The 22,874-nt window shown below is 39.8% G+C and overlaps 1 long non-coding RNA gene across 1 annotated transcript; it reads right to left on the bottom strand.

The window, feature by feature from the left end:
• Positions 1-1,209: 1,209 nt before the first annotated feature.
• On the bottom strand, positions 1,210-19,190 carry LOC111929093 (uncharacterized). Its single transcript, XR_015287303.1, has 3 exons — positions 19,081-19,190; positions 6,835-6,908; positions 1,210-4,577 (listed from the first exon to the last, which is right to left on the bottom strand). It is a non-coding gene; the product is annotated as an uncharacterized LOC111929093 (long non-coding RNA).
• Between the last annotated feature and the right edge of the window lie 3,684 nt (positions 19,191-22,874).

Genomic DNA, 22,874 nt, shown 5'->3' with positions numbered 1-22,874 from the left:
CTGAAGTTAAAATAATGATTGTAAATATTCCCTTGAAAAATTTAAATCACCCTGTCTTCAAAATAAATGGATACATGTTTATTTGCTCTTAAACACAGAAATTTGTTTATGTCATGTATATAAAGAGTGATTACCATTTGATTTAAACACAACTAAAACCTACTCTCAGTTTAAGGGAGTTCAAAGGAGCCACCAGTTACCTCAAACATGGCCAAAAAAATGTTCTTTGGACAGATTTTTACATTTTGAGGCCAGAAGTACACTTCTGATTATCTAGTCTGATTTCCTGAATAATAAGTAGCACACAGCTTCCTGTACAGACCCTCACCGAGTGATTTCTTCATCAAGCCTTTATACTCTGATTTAGCTAGACCACATGGTTTATAGAACAACAACCTTAATTTCATTAAATATTGACTTTGAAAGTTATCACATGTAGGAGAGGGACCAGCTGACTTCTGTGAGTACCAGATTTGAAACGAGATGCTCAGCACAAAGTTTCACCTTAGAGCTTTGCAGTTCCCTGTTTCTGAAGCTGCCAATTTATATCAGTTTGCCTTCTTCTCTTAAATCCTAAATCTTTAAAGTCTTATTAGACTTGAGTCCTTTGATTCAGGATTCTGACAGGATTCAGAACCTTCTCAGAATACAAACACTCCCAGTTCAGAGAGGCTGAAGAGGACTTCAACAACCAATTTTCATTGGCAAGTTGAAGACACATTTTCACTGAACCTTGCAGATGCAGAATGTCACCCTGTGGACTTACAACTGATTTCCATTCTTTTTTTCTGGCTAAAATGAGTATCATTAGAAATAGAGCACTTACACTGAGTCTACTCTCTTTCTGCTCACAAGATCAGTGTGTTCCAACAAGGCTGAGGACATTTTGCCTCTGAAATCAGTGCAAGAGGATTCCCTCAGCTGTCAGTCCACCAGAAGTGCTGCTGATGGCAATGCCAGATTTCAATTTGCCTTTTTCTCCATTTCAAAGACACCTGAACAATTCAAGGTCCTCAACTGGTCCTGATGTTTAGCTTTTATGAGGAAAAACACAACAACTGATAGAGATTTTTCTTCCTCTCCAACATTAGAGAGTTCATTCAAATTCCCATTGTCCAGCACTTCAGCAGAGCTGATTTATTGTACTGTTACACAAAACCAGACTGATACACCGAGTCCCACAGCTGACCTCTGGTTCAGAAACATCTGGTCCAATGACATGAAAAAGTTCACTACATCTGTACACATTAAATCAATTAGTCATAATGGGATTTGGCAGCCAGTAATATGGAAGTATGGCTCACAGAGTAAGTAATGATGGCTTTTACTGAGTTAAAAGACATTTTAGGACACACATGGTTCAAGGATCTTCTTTCCTAGGGTGTCTCCATCTGCATAACATTAATGATGAAGAGAGCTCCCAGGTCATGCTTACACAAATAGAGCATATTTTACTATTTTTCTTAACTTCTACTTCAGGGATCAGGTCCTTATGCTTTGATTATACCACCTTCTTTTGGCACTCCAACAGCAGCAACAGAAAATACTTCTGCAGCTACAGGCAACTTTCATGTCAATAGCTGGCTTCTTATAAACCAAGGGTTGTAGAGCCAATCTCTTCTTTAATCCCTTGGATGACCTGCTTGTTTATTTTTTCTGTCTCAACTGAGGAAGCTCCTTACCCCATGGCTGCATGGGAAGAGAGTTTTCTCCTTTAATTCTTCCATCTCCAGGTGGAGAATCCAAGACTTGGAGGTGAAACCCAAACAGAAAGTTATACAACTAAATTTTCTAGGGAAAGAAAAAGCACCCGAGGTATTTTTAAAAGTACTCAGTGGTCAGAGGCTTTTGGAGAGCTGACCTGCAGGAACACAAAATGGGCACTGGGACATGTGCCATAGCTGAGTTCATGCATGCAGTGAGGGGTAACTAAGAGGTTGCAGGCTTTAGGCAACTTTTCCTTGGAAGCCTGCTCTGCAATCCACTGTTCCTGCAATTGCACCACAGGAAAGTTGAGTTTGTTCCTTAGACATGAAGGAATCCAGAATGGATTCTCTGTTGTCTAATAGGCCACAGCTCACAGAGAGTTTTCCTGTGGATAATGGGTAAGCTTTCACTCTGTGCTTATTCCTTCACACTCATTCTGGGATGCCTGGATGAATTGCTCCTGATTTTTCCCCTCAAGGGAACATTAGTACAATATCTTTGCTGTATTTAGTCCCAGCTGTCTTTTGTTTTGTATAATAATATCTCTAGATCCCTAATTCTCTACCAAGAGTGGATAATTGGTTTAAAAGTCTAGCAGGAAGAGCATTATTACATATTTGTTTTTGTGGGAGACCTACAAACAGAAAGTAACAAAAAAACCCAAAGAAAACCAAACCAAAGGGAACAAAGTTTTATGTTAAGATATTAGGCCAAAAAGCAAAGTAATAAAATTAAAATATTTACTTCTTAAATAGATTATTAAAATTGAAATAGCTCTCCTGAATCAGATCAAATCACCTGAAGGAGGTGTTTACCAGGAGGCAGGTTTTAATCTCAACTTCTGCCTTTTCCTGCAGACTCATCAGCTGCACATCGACATCCACTTGCCATGATTAGTGCTGACCATGAGCAAACCTTCAAAATGCAGCTGGATTCCACCACAGTGTTGTAACCAAGACTTGCACTCCCCAAATGCTTTTCCTCTGTCCCGACACCTCTCTTCTGGCATTTTTATTTACTGGCTGCAGTTAGTTTTCACTTATTTTTATCTTCCACGGCATCCCTCCGATTTATCAGTAGGCAGAGTTTTTTGTTTCTCATTCTCTCCACATTTGGAGATAACTCTTCCTCTAACCCTTTCCCCTATCTCTTACCCAAGCAGCTTTGTTGAATGCTTATTTGGGGACAGAAGGAGCTCTACTGTTGCTCAAGTTAATATTTTAAAGGCTTGTTCAGTGCCCTCCCTGCACGAGCCCACCAGCAATAAACAGCACTATCTAACCACACCAAGCTCTCTGTTGCCTTTACTTTTACTGTTGGGGCCTAGAATTGAAAATGGGAGGTTTTTTGAGTAGCTGATGTATATTTAGCTGAGCTAATGCAGTGTTCCATCTTTTATGGTTCAGTTACATTGTCATAAGATCAGAGGGAGGATCTACTAAATGCACCAAATATCAGTTCCAGCTGCAATATGCTTTTTTATTATGACTTAGCACTTTCTAGTGCTGTGGTGCATTTATGGTCAGAAAAATAAATGAGTATTTTAAAGAATGAGTATTTTAAAGAACTATTAGCTCTAAAGCAAAAAAAGTCCACTATATTTAGTAGGTTGAGGAAGGGAAAAAAAAAAAAAAAGCAAAAAGGGAAAAGAAAAGGCAGCTAGGGAACATTAGGCTAAAGAGAGGCATATTAGCTCTGCAGCATGAAAATACATAGATTTTTGAGGATGGAATTCAAAACACAGGGAGCTACAGCAAGGTTCCCCAACAGCTATGGAAAATACACATCCCTTGTGTGAGCAGGACTTGTATTTAATTTTGGACTGTACAAATTGAAAAACTGCTCCAGGTGACCAAGGCAAAACATCTGCAGAGTTTCATGCTGTTTGCGTTAGGAGGTGAAGCTGGCCATGGCATCAGGCTCCTCTTTGATGTGATCCCACTTAAGTTACAACAAATGTGCACAAAGCCCTCTCTTCCCTCAGCCCTGCACAGATCCCTCAGGAAGAGATAGGGAGTGCTTGCTTATACTTCCAAGACTCTTTCCATCAGATCTTCTACCCCAAACGCTGCCCCTGCATGCCCTCAGTCTCTCTCACGTGTATCGGTTCTCCTCTGAAGGAAGAATCAATGCTGAGAATTTCTTTGGCTTGGTTTCAGCTGCAACGTGGGCTCCTCTATTTGTGCACACATACTCCTGCATTAAAAATATTCCCTTTATGTACTCAGACCCCAGGGAAAACTTCAGATTCCAGCATTCATGTGGCCTGGTGCTCTGGGCATTTGCAGGCTAGGGAGAGGCTGCCTAAGTAATAGCAAGATAAAATGCTTCTGACATTTTGCTAACTGACCTCTCATGCTTATCAGTTCCAATGAGATCTCCAGCTCCCAACATTACAACAGGCAGATTCAGTCAAAAGTTAGAGTAATGCATAAAAATCTTAATTTTAGAATTTTTAACCTATATTATGTCTATCCCATTCCAAAGCTTACGCAATTACAAAAAGTGTTAATAAAATCATTGTACTTTACTTTTAGTGGTTAAATAATACTGAGCAATTATGAAATATACTTAAATACTGCAATAAGACAAAACAAATACAAAAATTAAATAATACAAAAAAATATATCCATCAATAAGTTAAACAATGGTCTTGAGGCAGATATTCTAGTTTCCCGGAGTGAAAAAGTGATATCTTTCCTTGAAGCCTACAATTCTGTCACTGAATTACAAGAAGGAAGATAACACTTTGGTTAGAATATGATCTTCACTAGAGAACACTAATAACAGTCAGAGAAAAGACAATAGCTAAGATGTGCTTCAGAGATCTTCCTAGCCAACAGTGGGAACACCACTGCACCACTGGAAACCTGGAGAAAACAAAACACACCCAGTGATGAGCACTGCGAGAGTGAATCTGAAGTTACAAAGCTTTCTGAAGTGAATTTAGCTGAGTTTCAGACACTCTCTGTGTAGCTTTATATTTTTCTGTCCAGTGCATTTTTCTCTTTGCCCACAGCTGCTGCACAAGTTACGGCTGCATAGATGACCCTCCATCTCTCTTGTTCCTTAGAAGGTAATTCAGAGCTCAGTGAGATAGGTCACAATGACTTCTATCACTGAAATTTCAGACCTTCCAGCACTCTCCAAGTATTCCCAGCTCTTCCACCACCCATGGACATTTTTACCCAAACAAAACATGGAATATCCTGAGTTGGAAGGATATAAGGATCACTGACTCTGAGTCCTGGCTCTGCACAGGATAACCACAAAGCCCAGTTTGGGCTGTCTGCTAATGGCCTGACCTTTCATCAGGCTTCTTTCACTACCAATTGTGACCCAACCCAACCAAAACTCACCTGCCCTTGCTCAGAACACTTTAGCAAACACTCTTTTTCCTGCTTTCAGTTCCTATCATCTGTACTCAGCTTGGCCTTAAAGCAGATCAGCTGGTTTAAAAAGTAATTTCTTCTCTCTGTTCATCTTCTGTCTCCTCAGTAATTTAGAAGCCTTGCCTTGCTAGACTCTCTTATTAATTTCAGACCTTGGCTATCAACCTATATTAGCATCAACAACAGCCTCTTCTACAGCTTTTAAAGGATTTTTGTTCAGTTGTGCTGTAACATTAACTATTTCCTTCAAATGTGGGTATCATCAAGTTACACTTTGCTAGTGTTTCTATTAAGAGCGTTAAAGTCTCTTGTTCTGATTAGCAACCCAAATAAAATTTCAACTTCATGTTGCTGTTCAGCTCTTGGCAATTTTTCTCACACTTTTACACTTAAAAAAATAGAGATGGTGAGCAGGAAAATATTTCAGAGGCTAGATGTTTAGAAGGTCAGCTGGAGGGTAGATTACTAGAAAAATCAAAGACAGAAGAAGCTCTAGAATTGACTATCAGTAAAGCCTCAATGTCAGCTTTAATAATTTTTGATATTCAAAACCCCCACCCAAAAAACCCAAAAATCTTGTTTCTTTTCTTTGATACTTAGACCCTTTTGTATTTTTCCCAGATGAGAACAGGAAAGAACAGTGAGCTGTACAGGGTCTTCTCCCCAGATCCCCAGCCCTGGGGGATCTTCTGGGACTGAGGACTCCCCTGGGCAGAGAAGCACTTTTCCATCACCTGTAAGTCTTTGAGGCAGCAAACCCTGGCAGAGCTTTATATCAAAAGACCTGGGGACCAGGACTGGGGGCAGTCAAACCCAGAATTAGAGTACTTTGGTGCTATTTCAAGAATACCACTGGGAGATGGCACCTGCTTACCTTAGCTCAGTCTATTTTTAACTTAATTCAGCTGGATAGCAAACTTTGCTGCATGCAGATCTCTCTCCAGAAAAACTAACATAACATTTACAGAAACAAGGTAATTTGAAATACTTCTGTGTCTGGCTATTTGCTGACTTAAAGTAATTTCCAAGGAGACATTCTGAAAGCTGTCCAGTAGCTTCTGGCATTTAGGAGGGAGGCCACACTTACTTTATATGGGTCAGCTCTGCCCTCAGATATGTGATTTTAATTTCAGTGATATACACTTAATTTCTATGCTATACACCATTATCCAAGAACAAAATTAATTAAGCCCTTTGTGCCCAATTATTGGTTCTCTTAAGCTGTGCTGAATTATCTCTCTTCTTCCCAAAAATATCTGTACAGAAAATTAGGATCAAATTCACTGTCAGATACTTCTCTGGGGAAAAACAAACAAACAAACAAACACATGAACAAAGGAACAAAAACACCTACCAAAAAAACCCCAACACACCCCTCACAAAAAAAACCAAACAAACAACCAAAACAAAACTACAAGAAAAGACAGAAAAATCCTCCTCCCTTTAAACCCATTATATTTCAGTGTGAATGAGAGCTAAACCCTCACTGCTGGTGCACAGTTGAGCTCACTGTGATGAGAATAGCAGTCCTGTGATTGCCACTCTTGAGTCTTATTTTGAATAATTTTATTGGTGGTCTGGCTGCTGTCTGTACAGATGAGGCCACATCTGGTCAAGTGCACACTCAGTAGGTTGAAGGCTTCAGTTCCCAAATGAATTTTGCGATATTCAGACACTTAACTGACCAGTTTCTCTTTTTATAGACCCTGGATGTAGAGAATTAAATAGCATTTACCTCCCAGAAGCTGTTGCCTTCTTAGACCATCTGGGTAATGAGAGTATCATTTACACCACATAAAACTGTGACACCTGGAAAGGAAAAGGCCAGCCTGATAAGATCCATGTACAAGCAGAGTGAAGCAGCTTTTGATCAGAACCTTTCGCAGTTTGTGGGGTGGCTGGGGATTTTTTGTGGCTTGTTCTGCCTTTAAATAGTGGAGTTGAAGTAAATGAGTGGGGTTTTTAAAAAAAATAAAATCATTGAAAAATAGACAAATAGAGCATTTCCAACAAATAAAAGCATCTTCAGTTCACACTGCAAACAACTGAAAATGTGAGTGTGATGAACAGCCACAGTCAGAGTTTCCTTCAAAAACAAGCATGAACAACCCAAAAATATAATGCAAGCCTAAACTTTATAGGCTTGCAGGAAATCTGTATTTCAGTATTAACAGAGGACAAATGTTGTATAGGCTCCTACTTTTTTAACACTTACATATTTATTAAAGAATGCAAAGATGATCTTTAAAGTAATGTCATTTTACTAGGAGGATTACATCACTAAGAACTCCAAAAAAAACCACACAGTAATTCCAGCTGTGTTCCCCTCAGTAAATTAACATACACATGCAGTTTCTTACCTTTACCAGTGCAAGACAGGGCATTTTCTGCCCTGAGATATTTCCCCTCTTTATTTTATTGCAGGTGACCCTTCAGGGGCACAAAAAACCTTTCTCATTGTGCCCATGTCCAGCATCACCTCTGCAGTCAGACCAGCTGGGCAGAGAGGTGGAAATCAGGTTAACACAAGTGTCTCCTGGGGAGCTGAGTTAAGGGACAAGACCAAGGGTGCAGGCACCTCCAAAGCTTCCCATGACATACAAAAGCACAGCTGCATTCTTTGCCCCCAGCTGTGACCCTGCCAAATTCCTAATTCTTTTCATTGTTTTCTCCCATGCAACTGAGGTGCTTTCCTCAAAACCAGCGTTCCCAGGAAGGCTGGGGGGTGTGCAGCTGCCCTTAGGTGCAGCAAGGGATGAGGTTCCTCCCCTGGCACAGATTAATCACAACACATAAGTACATGACATGGCCTTTTCTGTTTTTCAGGCTCCTATTTTTCCAAGAATATGAACAAAATGCTATGAGCATCCTTAAGCCTAATTTTCATATCTTTAAGAGTCAGGACTCAAACCCAAATTCTGCTATGCTGGGATTCCACTGCCTAAACAAATTATTCTTCTGGAAATGCCAGGTGAAGTACTACATAACTTTGCAAAGTCAAAACAGCTTTTGTACCTTTGAAATACAACTCTCTGCTATATTTTCTCTTTGGATCCAACACTGGGAAGATTCCTTATTTAAGCTGTGATCTCTTTTTTCCTCTGCGTGTTTTTCTGGAATTGTCTTTCAAATATTAAAATGTCTACATAGCCATGCTAAAAATCTGATCCTCCTTATCTGACAACAAGAACCATAAAAGAAATCTTACAGGAAATGCCACCACCTCTATCATTTTGTTTCTACTTCTATCCAGTACCTGATTTACATCAATGCAATGTAATGAAAATCAGAATTCTTAATTAATTAGGTTTACTTCAAATCTATTTTATTTTATTATTGAAACATCTCCCTGAGGACTTCTTAATACATTTAAGGGCATGAATAACCCAGTAAATAGCCCCAGGGACATCAGAGAGACACATGAGTTCAGTTAAACACAGCCTAAAACAAGACAGGAAGCTAAATAGATCACAGAAATATCCAGAAAACTCATATCTAATCCCTGAAGTGCCCACATTCCTACCAATAAAGTCATCTTTTCCTCCACGTGTTTAGGTTCTGTATCTGCTCTGATAAACACAGAAGTTTAATGCTGACTCCTGTTCCCACACTGGTGGTTACATTTGCTGCACAGTGATTTCTCAAACACCCAGTCTGTGAGATCAGGTTTTATTAACAACAAAACTAATTTCACTGACAGATCAAATACAACCATGGCTTCCTGGCAGCTGTTAAAATTGTTTAAAAGCAGGAACATTTCATCCAATTGGAGAAAAGCAAGACCAAGCTGTTCCTAGGTTTTCAAATATTTTCTTTATATAAAAGCACAAATAATTTTTTCCTCAGAGAGTCTAAAATAACTGTTTTAGAGAGTGAACCAATCATAAAGTCACTGTGAGAATTATTCCTCAAGAAAGAGCACTGATAGTTAGGACATGACCCCCACACCAGGGTCAATTGTAACTAAAACCACATCATGGCATCCAGGAGCATCCTTGGCTTAAGATGCACATTCTGGCAATGCCCTGACTTTGAAACTGGGAGCCTGACATGCACCATTTCCTCCTTCCACTCTTCCCACATCCTGCTTTCCACATTAAGGAAACTCAGATTGGCTTTAGGAGGTTTTCTAAATGAATAATTTTTTGCTCTGACTGAAAAGTTTCAGTATCAGAAGATTCAGTAAATATGCAACAGCTCTTTAACTCATTCAGAAAAATGCTGGTCACCTGCAAAGATCTTTACAAGGGCTACTTAATGGCAATATGTGCATCAGGCTGCAGGAAACTCTTGCACAGACAAGTTATTGTCCTTTTCAACTATCAATATTGAATCTGCACAGGCACAGCAGATATTTGCATCAAAAGAACATAATTTAGGGAAGATGTAGCAGATACATTTCTGCTTTTCTCTGTTTACTGTTCCACATCCACCTATCGATTTCAACGTGCTGCTGATTTAGCTTTAACTTTTTTTAGCAGAGTTTTTTGCCCTTGACTGATCAAAATCTTTGGCAGCATTGCTGCTTGGAAAACGGAAACTGCACTGCCAAAATAATTGCCTAGGATGAGGATAGATCCAGTCTCTGGAAAAGACATCATACTTTCAAATTGCCAGCTTTCACCTGTCCAATGCACTGTGCACTTTGGCTTAAATACAGCCTAAGCTGACTCCAGTGAAAACAGAAAAGCTCGAGACCAAAGCTCTGACTGGGAAGGCAACTAAGAGCATCCTGTCCCATTTGGGAATGGAGGCCTGGGGAATAAAGTGAGTGCTGAGTGTACTCAAAATAGCTGTGTGCAAGTAGGGGAGAAAATGGGGTTTACTCAGTAAGTGTTAAGCTCAACATTTTAATAATTCCTTCAAATTTTATTGGCTACTTTAGGGTAGCTCGGGTTTGCTCTTTTGAGGCTCTGTGCAATTTCTGCTTGACAGGTGCTTCAGATTCCTAAAAATGAGCTCTTTCTGTGCTTTAAATTATTTTTTTTTTTTCCTTTTCTTCTCTATATAAGTGTTAGAATCCTGCAGAAAGTAGAACTTGGCTTATACTTTAGTATGGTCTCCCTTCAGAAAATCTTTTATTCACAGAACATAAGGAAAAACATCCATGATGTTACCCACAGTCACCTACTCTAAAAATGCTCCTGTGCTAATGTCAATAATTTTCTGTATTCATAAATCCTATGAGAAGCAGCTAAAAGGGACTGTTCATACCCTGAGAAGTGCTAGAATTTGGGGCCCTGGCTCTAGAAATCTTTTCTTTATCCCTCCACTGAAAAAAAAGGCTGTGCTCAGGTGAGGTTTCCCTCCTCCTCACCTCCCACTGGCTCAGATGCAGTTCTGATTTCCAGTCATTATAAATGTTCACAATTACTTTTGAAGATTCTTTGGGGATCTTTTCACGCTTGAACTGTCTCCATCATCTCAGAGAGCTGGAGTTCTCAAGCCACATCCCTGTTTCTTTGCTAGTCTGAGCAGGACAAAACCTCAAAAAAGCAAACCCAAACTACCATAAAGTAGCCAAGGAAAGCCCCACCTGGAAATGAATCCCACCTTTAACTATTAACCTGCTTTAACTATTAAATTATTGAACAGAAAAAATTACTAGAACACAAAAGTTCCTGAAAAATATATCACTTCTCAAGACAGGCAATATTCTAAAATGAAGCCTCACATGCAAATTTTCAAACAAGCTGGAACCCATGACTCCAGCTTGCTCTCACTTAGCAGCTTTTCAGCTCCAGCCCAGACAATGCAGATATTGTTCTACCTTCAGCTGACAGCAGGACTATCTGGGATGTCCAATAACACATGGAGCCATCTGATGAGAGATCAGCCAGCCAGCTGAAGGCAGAGGCAGGCAGCTCCTCCAAGAGCAACCTCTGCGAGCCTGATCCTGCAAGGTGCAGAGAGCCGCGGCTCCCGCGGGCTGCAGTGGGAATTGGAAGCAGACAGAAAGTTGTGGGAGATGATGATCAATATCTCCTAGACATGGGCCCTTAAGGGGCTCAGATTTCAAATGCCTGGCTCTCACTGCAGATGTGCAACAGAAATAAAACTTCCTACAGCTCTGAGGAGCTGTTGCATTGGAACAGAACGTGGCCAGATCTTAATGGTTATAGGAACATTAGATCCCCCTAAAACACAGGAGCCAGAGAGACAGATGAGCAAGTTTTAAAACCAGGTTGAACACAAAGTCCATAAATGCACTAGCCAAGAGTGATAGCTAATTTGCCTGTGGTTCAAATTACAAAATCATCTCTCCTCAAAGGAGCCATGGAGGAAAAACAACTGTGTAACCCACCAAATGGAGGGGACACAACAAACAGAGCTCTCAGACAGGTTTAAATACGAGGCCAGGATTTCTGTAGATGTACATCCATGATGTCAGCAGCACAGGCAGTGACAGAGTTAAGATAATGTGCCTTCAACTGGCAGGGACTCCATCTAATTGTGCTGCTCAGGGGTGTTTCTGTCTCTCAAGCCTGCGATAGCACCAGAGCCAGATGCTGCCCACGCAGCCCTCTCCTCCCCTCAGGGAAAACCATGCCAGAAAGAGGATTCCTTGTGTTCAGAGGGATGTTCTAGTCCAGAGCTCATTTAATTTTTGTTCCCCTTTTGGCTCTTCTTCAGATACTTGCACTGCTCCTGGCTGTGTGTGGCATCACTTCAAGGAAAAGATTAACACCTTCCCCCTCTCAGTCCATTTACCACCATTTTGTTACTATATTTTAGCTCAGTTCTCAAAGCACTGTCCTCCAGAACAGGGTTTGAAGACTTGAGAACAGAGATCAACACCAAAACTACTTCTTGTTTTTTATTTTTCCCCATCAAAGAGCTCTATACAACATGCTGTTATAGAAAAGATTAGCACTGTAATTATTTTTTATTAAAATTAGTATGACTATGATGCACTTAGATAAGCTCTGTATTTCTACTTTCAGTCAGCTATTTATCTAGCAAGGGGGTTTTTTTTGTCTTATTTTTTTATCATTTATACTGTTAAGCCTGTACCTAGTCATGTTATTTGGTAATTTCTAAATCATTACGAATTTTTTGTTTATTTACTGGTTTTTAAAAGTTATGTCAAACAACTCTTAAATATTACAGAAGACTTACTCTTAAAAAGCTGCATAAATAAAAAATTGCTCATACACATTATTTGATGGCAGTACAAGGATCCACTTTACAAATTCATGACCCAACATATATGTAAGTGAAAGTAGGTAGCTAAGCAAAGTATATGAAAGAAGAAAAATGACATATGAAACCAAATAAAAAAAGATCCTTTCAACAAAAAAACACTAAATATGTATGGCTATTCCAGATGTTTCCTGAGATGAAACAAAACATGCAGCGATTGTTAACAGATTGATGATAGAGGATTAAAATGGAAGGGGGGGAAAGAAAGAATTCCAAGGCACTGAATATATGTGACACCTGAAGGCTTCAAGGTTAGGCTGGGAGCCCAAGAGAACAGAGGTTCCAGGATGTCCATCATCCATCAGGTACAAGCACAGGGCTAAAGAAAGCTCACAGAGCAGGGAAAACATTAAGGAAAGGAGGGGAATAAGCATGGCCAAACATATGGAAGAATTACTGCACTTTCTTTGTGGATTTACTTTTACCTCCAAGAAGATAAAGAGCAAGATCCCAGGGCATTTAAATGCATTGTGGCTTAGGATCCAAGGTTTTTGAACTGATTACAAGGCCCACAAAGGCTGCATTTTTCACCTCTGCAGTAATAAGAACCTAAAGTTACAAGCAGCTGAATTGATTCTGTAACAGACAAAAGCCAGCATATGGCATTTTGATGTCTTTGTTTTAATCCTGCAGTTCCCACTTGTAACATTAAAATACATAGATTCCTCTAATAGTTGTCCATCTTTGTTCATTACTCCTGGAAGCGTTTAGCTAAACAAGAAAAATGCACATTTTTTTGCAAGTTCTCATCCCATGTTTCAGCATAAAATAACAGGCTTGCTTGTGTCTCCTAACAAAATAGGGTTTAACTGTGCTGCAGCTCTTAAATTGTACCCAGCTCCCCTCCTGCCCTCCCCATCAGTACTGAAATCTCTGTTGTTTAACTTCATTTGTTGCTCTGACTTTCCAATGCGGGCGTTGAACAAATTTAGAATTTCTGGATTATTTTTTTTCGCTTTCACCCACTCACCAGTATTTATTTTGAATCCTGGCACTTTGACACAGGGGGGATAATACCAGACCCCAGTAAAATCAAACAGAGGTGTTAGATTCAGGGACACCACCGTTTCCCATAATCTGGCTACATTTGCCATGAGGGCAAGTTGCAGCTGAGTGAAGACAGACCCAAATTCCTATTCCAGAACAAACAGGTCTTTCTGTTCCCAAATACATTTTTAGCTTATCATGAAAAATGATATGATGATATGAGATTCCTACCCAAGATAACAAAGATGAGCTCCAACTATGTGGGGCCAACTTGTGAGCCTAAATTAGTAGGGAGGAAGGTGACAGTTTTTCCTCAGTGTGCTATATTCTGCATTTATAAATATTAACATTATTCCATCTTAATTGTTCACAAAAAGTGGACTCTGAAGTGGTGATTACCAGTCAGGGACTAAAACCTTGGAGTCATCACAAACATTGTGATGAAAATGAGCTCAAGAACTTAAGAAATACCCCACCAAAACAAAACAAATAAAATTCTAAGGAACATCCTCACTAAGCCAGCATGGTACGGGATATCCAGAGAAAAAAAATGCAACCTCTTTCACCTCAAAATCTGTTTCAGAAACATGCTTGAAAAAACCTGAAAATCCTTCTAGATTGACCAGTGAGTACAGATCACTGCTGATCCTCTTTTTCTTACACGAAATCTTACAAGAAATCTTGATTGTTACCCACAGGTGAGTATCACTGTTATCACTATAATTGTCACTGTTCAGACTCTTACATTTTCCTGTAAAAGCTACTTCTGGCCCCAGAGACAGGATCCTGGCTAAGTGATCTGACCTGGTTAAACTGCTCTTAGCTGCTGCTCTCCCCCTGGAAAGGAAATGAATCAAAATCTTCCACAGGGATAGGAAGACTGATTTATCTGTGTTTTCTCCTGCCAAAGCAAAAGCACTCCATGGCAGTGGGGGGCATAAACTTGCCCAGTTTCAGCAAGAAGTGGAAATATTTGACTCTTCTTGCAAAACTTTCCAGAACAAAAATGAAAATTTGTGCAAATGAAAGTGAAAATTTTGATATAGTTCTTCACAGTGAGAAGTGGCAATATTTTCTGTTTATGCTTCACTCAATGGAGATGGTTTCAAAACCACCATCCCCATGCTATTTCCAGCTATCACTGAAATTCCTTAGCTCTGTAGAGTTCCTGCAGTAGTCTTACCTGATTCTCACAACTGAAAGTAGATCCAAACTGAAGCTTTCTAGTTTTACTCATTACAAAATTAAAGAACTTGTCCCTGGGTGGGTAAGAGCACAGGACTAAGAATAACACACAAATATTATCTATTTTACACACCATGGTATCTGAGCACTTAAACAAATGAGAATCAATTTCTCATTTTTAAGATTAAGTTTTATGAACTGTGCTCATTTACTACCAATTTTTAGACCCAGGTAGTGTCACAAAAACTCTTAAAACTACCAGAAAACTAATTTATTAGCAAGATAAAATATATTAGGCAAGAGCTACTCAAGAATACAATAAAAAGAAAAATTATTCTCAGCACCAAGAGAAAGAAAAGAGAGACCCTTGAGGAATGAGAAAAACGTAGGTGGATGTGTGGAATTCTTTCTCTGCTTTACTCTTTTACAGATTTCCCCCTCCGCTCCAGGTAGTGGAATAAGGCTTCTTGAAATTTCTGGCATAAATGCCTTTGCTGACACAGAAGGAGAATTGAAACTCACTAACCAGAAACATCAAACACTGACACAGATTCACTGCACACAAAAAAAAAATAAATAAAGAGTTAGAATCCCAAAGAGGTTTGCACCAACCACGCTTAAAACCTTGATGCTGCTTTGTTCTGTGTCATCCTTGTCCTTTCTTGCTCTGCAGGAGCCATTATCAGCACACCTCATCCAGGGCTCTGCTGGCTCTCCCAGCTCCCACAGCAGATTTAGGATTTACTGAGGGTAATTCAGTAGTGCTGCATCTCCTTAGAGGCAAAAGAACAAATGAAAGCCCAGTAAATCCAAAGCAGGAAGAAATGGAACAGGGTCAGGCTAAGAAAGATTTTCTAAGGATATATATATATATTTTTTTTTTTTTTTTAGATTCATTGCTAGAAAGATTTTAGGTCCAGAGGTACAATCATGATAATTTAGTCTGACTAAATTTTACGGTCTCTTATGCAGCACCTCCAGTTTGATTTGTAACCCACTGAGTAACCTTGTCACTTCCACTCCCAACAGCCTCTGCAGGGGTGAGAATAGCATTTTATCTCCTGTGATCTGAGATCTCTTGATCTCCAAAAGCTGGATGCCAGCCTTGGGGAAACTTGGCTATTTGCCAAATAGTATTAAAAAACAGGCCCCATACTGATACTTCACATGAGAAATAGCTGAGCAAACCAAGTGTCATTTTGGGGTAAATCTAGTAAAAATTTTCTTTTTATTTTTTTTAAAATTAGAATTATCTCCTTCTTACTGCCAGGACTAAGTCAAAGCTAGCACATTTTAGCCCATGAAGAAACTTAGGGGTAAAACCCCTACCATTGTACTGAAGCAACAACCTCATTTTTCAGGGCACTTGATGAGACAGAAAATATTTACAAAATATTAGCACCAACCAATTAATATTATCCTTTCAGACATGTTGAAAATACTATTCAGTTAAAGAGTGTCTTCCTGAGATCCTCACCCCATCTTGTCCTGGCTTCTTTTTTCCACTCTCTGCTGCAATTAAAGCTCAATTAATAGCTCTAAAGAAAACCTTCCAAAGCAGCACCTTCCTCTTGCCCACCTAATATCCTTCCTTGCCAACCTCAGCAGCTCCTCTGTCTTTCTAAGCATAACTCTCATTTTATTCAAAGCCCAGAATCTCACATTTTTTGTGTTCTGAAAGGGGTCTGAATTCACGAGTTCTTGTGGGCACTTTGGGGGCACCCTAAATCTACTTTTCATAAAATACTTCCCATGTAAATCAAAGTCCCTGATTTTCTCCCAAATTTAGACAGCTATATTGCAAGAAACTGAACAGTTATTTTGGAAAAATAGCTTTTTTTTTTTTTTACAAAACCACCACTTTATAAAACACTAAGAGCTTTCTTTGTGGTGATAAGCATTACTGAAGAGTGATGCCATTAAGAATTAGATCAAGACAGTTTAAAGCTGACTTAAAAACACAATCTTCTAAGGCAGGAAAAAATAGAAATTTTTCTTCTTTACATTAAACTCATAAATATCAGGAGTATCTTTATAAATGTATTATGGTATGGGAAAAATCTGTAATTAGGTATCTTTTTATTGTATGAAATTAGGCTGACCTCAGGAAATGTGTTTTCCTCCTTGTGCCTCAGTCCCTACCCCATCTCCCTCTTGCAAAATATTTACAATAGGATCCTATTCACGTATTACTTCATGAGGACACTGTGTATTTATTTTTGCCAGCAGAAATCCCAAAGTATGTCTTTATTTCCTAAGAATAATCTTTTCAACAGCAGTAAAGAGGAAGGAATACTAGATCAGCAGCAATGAAAAGAGCTGTCAGAAGATATCAATGAAAATATTCCAGGAACCCCTGTACTCCAAACTATGAACTTCCACTTTAAAGCAGCTGTTTAAAAAAATTTTAAAAAAATCTCCTTATCTGCTTGATATTTATGTTTTGTTGATAATTTAGCAGAGATGTCAGTGGCATCAGTGCCATCACTGCAGTGATACCCTCAGCTGCACAGTCTGGAGGAAGCTGTGGCCTGCTGGGATCAGGTTGGCTCTCCAGCTGAGAACACTTCTCTTCAGTGCAGGATTCCTTTCCTCCTTGCAGCAGTATCATTTCCCTCCTCATGCAGGGGAAAACAGTCCCCAACTGTTCAGGCAGCTATTATTGAAAAACCAGATTATGAAAATTGACTAATTATTCACTCTGCAAATGTTCTTCAAGAGAAGGCAAAACATATTCAGACAAAAAAAAAAATAAATGTTAGAATCAGTGAATGCTACAATCAGTCATTTTAACTCAGCAAAAAGACCTGTTTGCAAGCTTTCTTCCCTGCCCATTAGCCTAAAGACTCTCCAAGTGTTTTCAATTTATTTTATTTTAGATAATTTTCAAACCCCTAATTTAGAGGATTCTCAATCTCTCTAGCTGATTAATTGGCACCTCACTGCATGAAAACCTCACAGTTTTCACTGCAGCCCTTCTGTGAGTGAAATCAGGCCCACCAGCACTGCTGCCTGCTTATTGTGATCTCTCTCAAGCCTCTCAGCCCATCTGAAATCTGCAGTCATTTGCAAGCCATCCAACTCTGTTCCTATTCCCAACACCTTCTGTGAAGGAGTGAGCGATGATCCCCAAATCATCGGCTTCCCAGCGCTCAAACAGAGCCAGTCAGCTGATGAAAACAACAGGCTGAGCACCAAAGGGCATCATTTCATAGCTCTGACATGTGATTAAAAACTTACAAATGATACATAACCCCTGCTGCAGACCAGATTGACTGGCATCCCCCCCTTTCCAAAGGACCCGGGGTCTGGCGCGCTAGAACTCCTGACGCGCCAAGTGTAACACCCTCAGATGGTGTTAGAGCTCAAACACTCTGTGCTTAAAATAGGCTACACACAGATATGTATGGAGAGAGAGAGCCAGAGGGAGACAGAGATGGCTCATAAAACAGCCTCAAAGCGCTTCGTTTTGCTGCCTCAGACAATTCCTTTAATATAAAGTATTTCTGCTCCAGGAAAGAGGCTTGAAGAAGGCCTAACACAGTGCAGTCCTTCCAATGTGTATATTTATTGCTTTCCCAGTATAACCCCATGAAGAATTGTGACTGGCTATGCCAATCCCTCCAAGGATGCCTCCTTCCTCACATGTGCTAGTCCTTTCCAGGCCTTTTTGCAAGCAGAGTGATTCCTGCTCCCAACTACTTCCGCAGCCCGTGGTTTCTGCCATTAAAACAAACAAAAAAAAAGGGAATTTTTGGAGTTATACCAAGCTTCCCTTTTCCTTGTCCACTTCTTTACCACAGTGCACTGGAAAAAGCTCCTTGCCACACACTGGCAGCTAAAAATAGTTTGAGCAAAGATTTTTCCCTCTTCCTCTGTATTTGTCCATGGGATTTAAGTGACTGTAAGAAGACAAATGGCATATTAGGATATATTCAGCTTTTGGCAGGTTACTTAACAAGATTTTTCAGCAGAGTTTATGTCCTGTCAGATCTTATGCTCGATAACTACTGAGTATTTATGTAATAATATTTATTTAATTAAGACCTTTTCTTCATCTTTCAAATTTTCCTTCTCTTTTACCTAAAAAGTACTCCTATGAGTTAAATGAAGTCACATGAGCAGATGTCTCTCAGCTCCTCTGAAAACACCTGAGTCACAGCACTGAGCAGCAATGGTCTTCTTGGAAACATTGCTACAACTGAATTATGGCTCTAAAAGTTGCATCTGATTAATTAGAGGCCTCGTGAACATTTCTAATAAAGGTTGTAAGTAGTTATATCTCTTTTTCACTTGGGCCCAATGCAACTTTTTTACTCCTCTTGATTGCATTTCAAATTAATTACCATTAACTATATCTCTCACTTAAATAAATTTAAAAAAATTAAAAAATCTTACTCCAAGATTAATCCATCCAATTATCTTACAGAAAACATTTTGTTTCCTCCTGCACCTCACACTCACACCTTACATGAGCCTTTCTGGCTATATGTAACTCTACCACAGTGTGATCCCACCATACCATTTCACTAAATAACCTAATTTTCAGTTCCTCAACAGCCAGGGCCAAACACAGTTTAAATAATAAAACATATTTCATCTTTACCTGCTGTTTTAGCCACTTTCAGCAGGGGTGGGAATCCTGACCTCCAGATCAGCTGTGGAACGGGAGAGAAAGAGTAAGAGAATGGCATCACCAGCCAATACATCCTCCACATGGAAAGGGATAACAAAAATCCCCATGAGAAACACCTGTTGAGGCTCTGATGGATAATTACTGTACAGGTGTAGCACACACCCCTCGGCATCTACTTTAAACATCCCACAGTTTAAAGTGACCTCTTTTTATTTCCCTCTCCACTTACAGGCATAAATAACCCTGCCATATGCTCTACACACATAAAACACAGACATGGACTCAGAATCAGTGGCAAGGACACGGTTTAAGAGCAGAGCTACAGTGTGCTCAGGGATTCCAAAAGGGAGCCTGGAATCCAAGTGTGCCCTACAAGTCTTTGAAAGAATGTATCCAAAATCTTAATAAGAAAATTAAAAAAAAAAACCAGAACACAGCATAAATGACTAATTATTGTCCTGTAGCAATGAGAAATCTTTACTGAAAGGGATGCAGACCCTCCACTCGCTCCTTGCCTGCTGCTGGAGCCTCCAAGCTGGGACAATGTCTCTGACTGAAAACATCTATAAGCTGCTCAGAATTTATCTGTGAGACATACTGCTTAAATATAGCTTAGAGCTGTCACTTCCAAAAACCTGAAGTGACAAGATAGCAAACCTAGGCATCTTTTGATAGAGAGAAACCACTGTACAGAACAACGGCCCTCCCCTGTTTCCCTTCATGGCCATTTGTGAACACCATCCACTGGTTCTCATCACTACTTGTGAACTGCTTTTAGAGGATTTGTGAAAGGAAAACTTAACAAGAAAGTAAGTATTATGTGGCTTAAATTCTCTATAAAAGTGTCCATACCAGCAACAGGAAATGTTTCCATCTGTATGTTCTTATTTAATTCCTAAGTTTCCTTACCTCTGTGATGGGGTGTAAACTCCTTTCCAGTTAATTCTGTAAATTCTGCCATTTCCCTGTTTCCCCTCCAAGCAAATAAATCCTCTCCTGTGGTGGTGATGGTGGGGACAAGGCACACTGACTGTTCTAACACTCACCTGCCTGAGCCAGGAACTTTTTAGAGAAAAAGCAAGGGAAGGTGACAGGCAGGCTCAATCTGGGTGATGTTTAACACGTTCCTGGTCACCTCTCTTCCATTGGTACACAGGAAAGTCTTTCACATGGGTTTAACATCCCACGAGTAATAAACAGTAATCCCAGTGGATGTACTGACTTCTTGCTGATGAAGTCACCTCCCTGAAGTGGAGAGTTTTGCTGATATAGTGCAGTCTAATTTATGAACCACTCCAGACACAGTTTCTCCAAATGTCTTTTGAAAACTTGGTCTGGCAAGTATAAGAGCTACATTAGCACTATGCTGCTAAAACTGCCTCAAGGGTTATCAAACTATCCATCTATCTTTCATGGAAACTGGGGGTGGAACAGAGCTCGTAGGTGCTTAGCTCGTATCTCTGCCAACACAAAACTGTTCCATGCTGTGATCCGAGAGGTCTGTCCAGTTTTTAATCGAGTAAAGAAGCTCCCACCATTTCTCCCGATGGAGAAACCATCCTCTATCATAAAAGATTTCACTGCAAAGAAACAATTCCTGACACTTAGCCTAAAATATTCCCTTGCTGACATTTTTACATTCATCTCTATTATACACACACACATATATTTATATGCACATGCTATACAACAAGAGCCAAACTGCTCCCATTTACATCATACAGGCCTTGAAAAGTCAGTCACATTGCCTTGGTGTAAGGCTGGAAAGAATTTGTTCACACACTTTGTTCTTCGGGAAATCTTGGTGGGGGAAGCAGCTTGATTTTCATGACACACATAAAAAGAATAAATGATACAAACTGTCGGAAAACCTCACATCAAATGAAAATCTGCAACTCTGCATTAGCTGGGCCCTTGTAGGAAGTTACTTTAAAAAGCAAAGGGTGCTGGGCAGTGTGTAGGTAGTAGAATGATGTCATTTACCAGCAAACAGATGCACTCTGCAAATTTCTCTCATTGCAAGAAGTTAATTTCTGTGTAGAGCTGCTGCCCTTTGGTTCTTCAAGTCCATTGAAAAGCACCATAAACAAAACCAGCAACAATCACATTGTAGAAAAGTAGATCCCTTGGCTCCTTACAGTAGTATTTAATCAGGGCATGTTCTGTATTTACACTTCCTTAATTTCTGACCAGCCATCTTTAAGGATACAGAACTGCTGCAGCTCCATGTCACATGTAACCCAGGGGTTAATAAATCCTACATCACCAGTTGCACAGTGGTTTTGATAAGCTTGCTTTCCTAGATATCCCCTAAAAATAATCTTTTTAAGAAAAGCCTGCTCCTTTCAAATGTTCAAAATCCCTTTCAAAGCAGGAACAAGCAAAGCAATTTGCTTTAAGTTTTAATCTGGATCACTTTGATTATTGATCAGATTGTTTAATGCAATCTTTTTCTGAAAAATTGTACCATAAATAGTTCTAGAAAGGGGTGTATATGCTTCAGAATTAACATCTTTATATGTGAAATAAAAGCTGAATTTGAGCCCTGGTAGATATTAAAAACAGATGATTTTTTTCTGACTTTCACTGACAAGTCCTTCAATTAGTTGCCTCTTTAGGTTTGCCAAAATTACTTGTGACATTTTATTCATTGGCACAATAGCTATAGGTCATTTTCAATAACCCATGGCTAGCCCCATACAAAGAGATTAAGCAAATTCCCTTATTACTCATGGGAAACATTAAGGTCAGTGTTAAGGCTGTGGAAAGATGGAAGGGTTAAAATTCCACCACCAGAGCTTCTCCAGCAATTACAGATGGAAAGCAAAAGAAATCAATGTTAATTACACAGTCCCTCAGGAAGGGGGAACAAAAATTTGCACAATAAAAAAATAACTTTCCCTCATTTTTAAACTGGACAGCTGAAGTATTTTATTATCCTCTTTTAGTCACAGCTCCTGTGAGGAAGGAATGCTGCAGAGACCTCAAAACCAGAAGAACTGAAATGGTACCCCCGACCCAGTTTTGCTCATCCTCACCTCCTGCCATCTCTCTGATTTTCAAGAAAAATGCTACTGTGGCTGAAGATTCAGGAAGAGTGAGAAAAGCCCACAAAAGTCTCACAGGAAATTCACTGACCTTGCCCTCTTGATCCCTCACAAATCACTGACCAAGACCTTGACTGAGCCCATCTCCTGATGGCTTGGGCGTCACTCACTAAGGGCATGGAATTTGCAACAGATAATAATAAAAGTTGTGCAATTTCTGCTGAGAGACTGCACCTGGTACCGCAGGGCAACTCCCAGCTCACCCCAGTTCCACCCTTTGCATTTGTTAGTCCGTTCATTCAGCCTCCAGGTGACACCAGTGAAAAACAAGCACTTTGGCTGGGGATATGAGGAATTCCTTTCACACTGCTCCAAACGTCTCCAGATCCCCTAAAGAAAAGCAGGCCAGCAGTCTGACAAAAAACATGCTGCCTGAGCTACTGCATTTTGAGTTTGCAGTGCCACAGAGATTATGAATGCCCAAATCAGCACTTTTTTTCCCCACCCCCTCCACTTTTTTTAAACCTAAAATACTTTCCCTTATGGCCCTGGTTTGTCCTTGTGACCTGCAGAGTGTGGCAGTTCTGCAAAAACAGGCCTTCAACAGTGGCTTTGTGAGAGTCTAAGTATGGCTCACTGAATCAAGCCAGAAGTTCCTCTGTTTATTTATTTAACTTTGCTAATGCAAACTAGCCCCCTCAGAGCTTACCTGCAACT

The sequence above is a fragment of the Cyanistes caeruleus genome, chromosome 5 (genome assembly GCF_971803275.1).
Source record: "Cyanistes caeruleus chromosome 5, bCyaCae1.hap1.1, whole genome shotgun sequence".
NCBI lineage: Eukaryota > Metazoa > Chordata > Aves > Passeriformes > Paridae > Cyanistes > Cyanistes caeruleus.
Note: the sequence above shows the minus strand (reverse complement) of the source record. Positions and strands in the feature narration are given on the sequence as shown.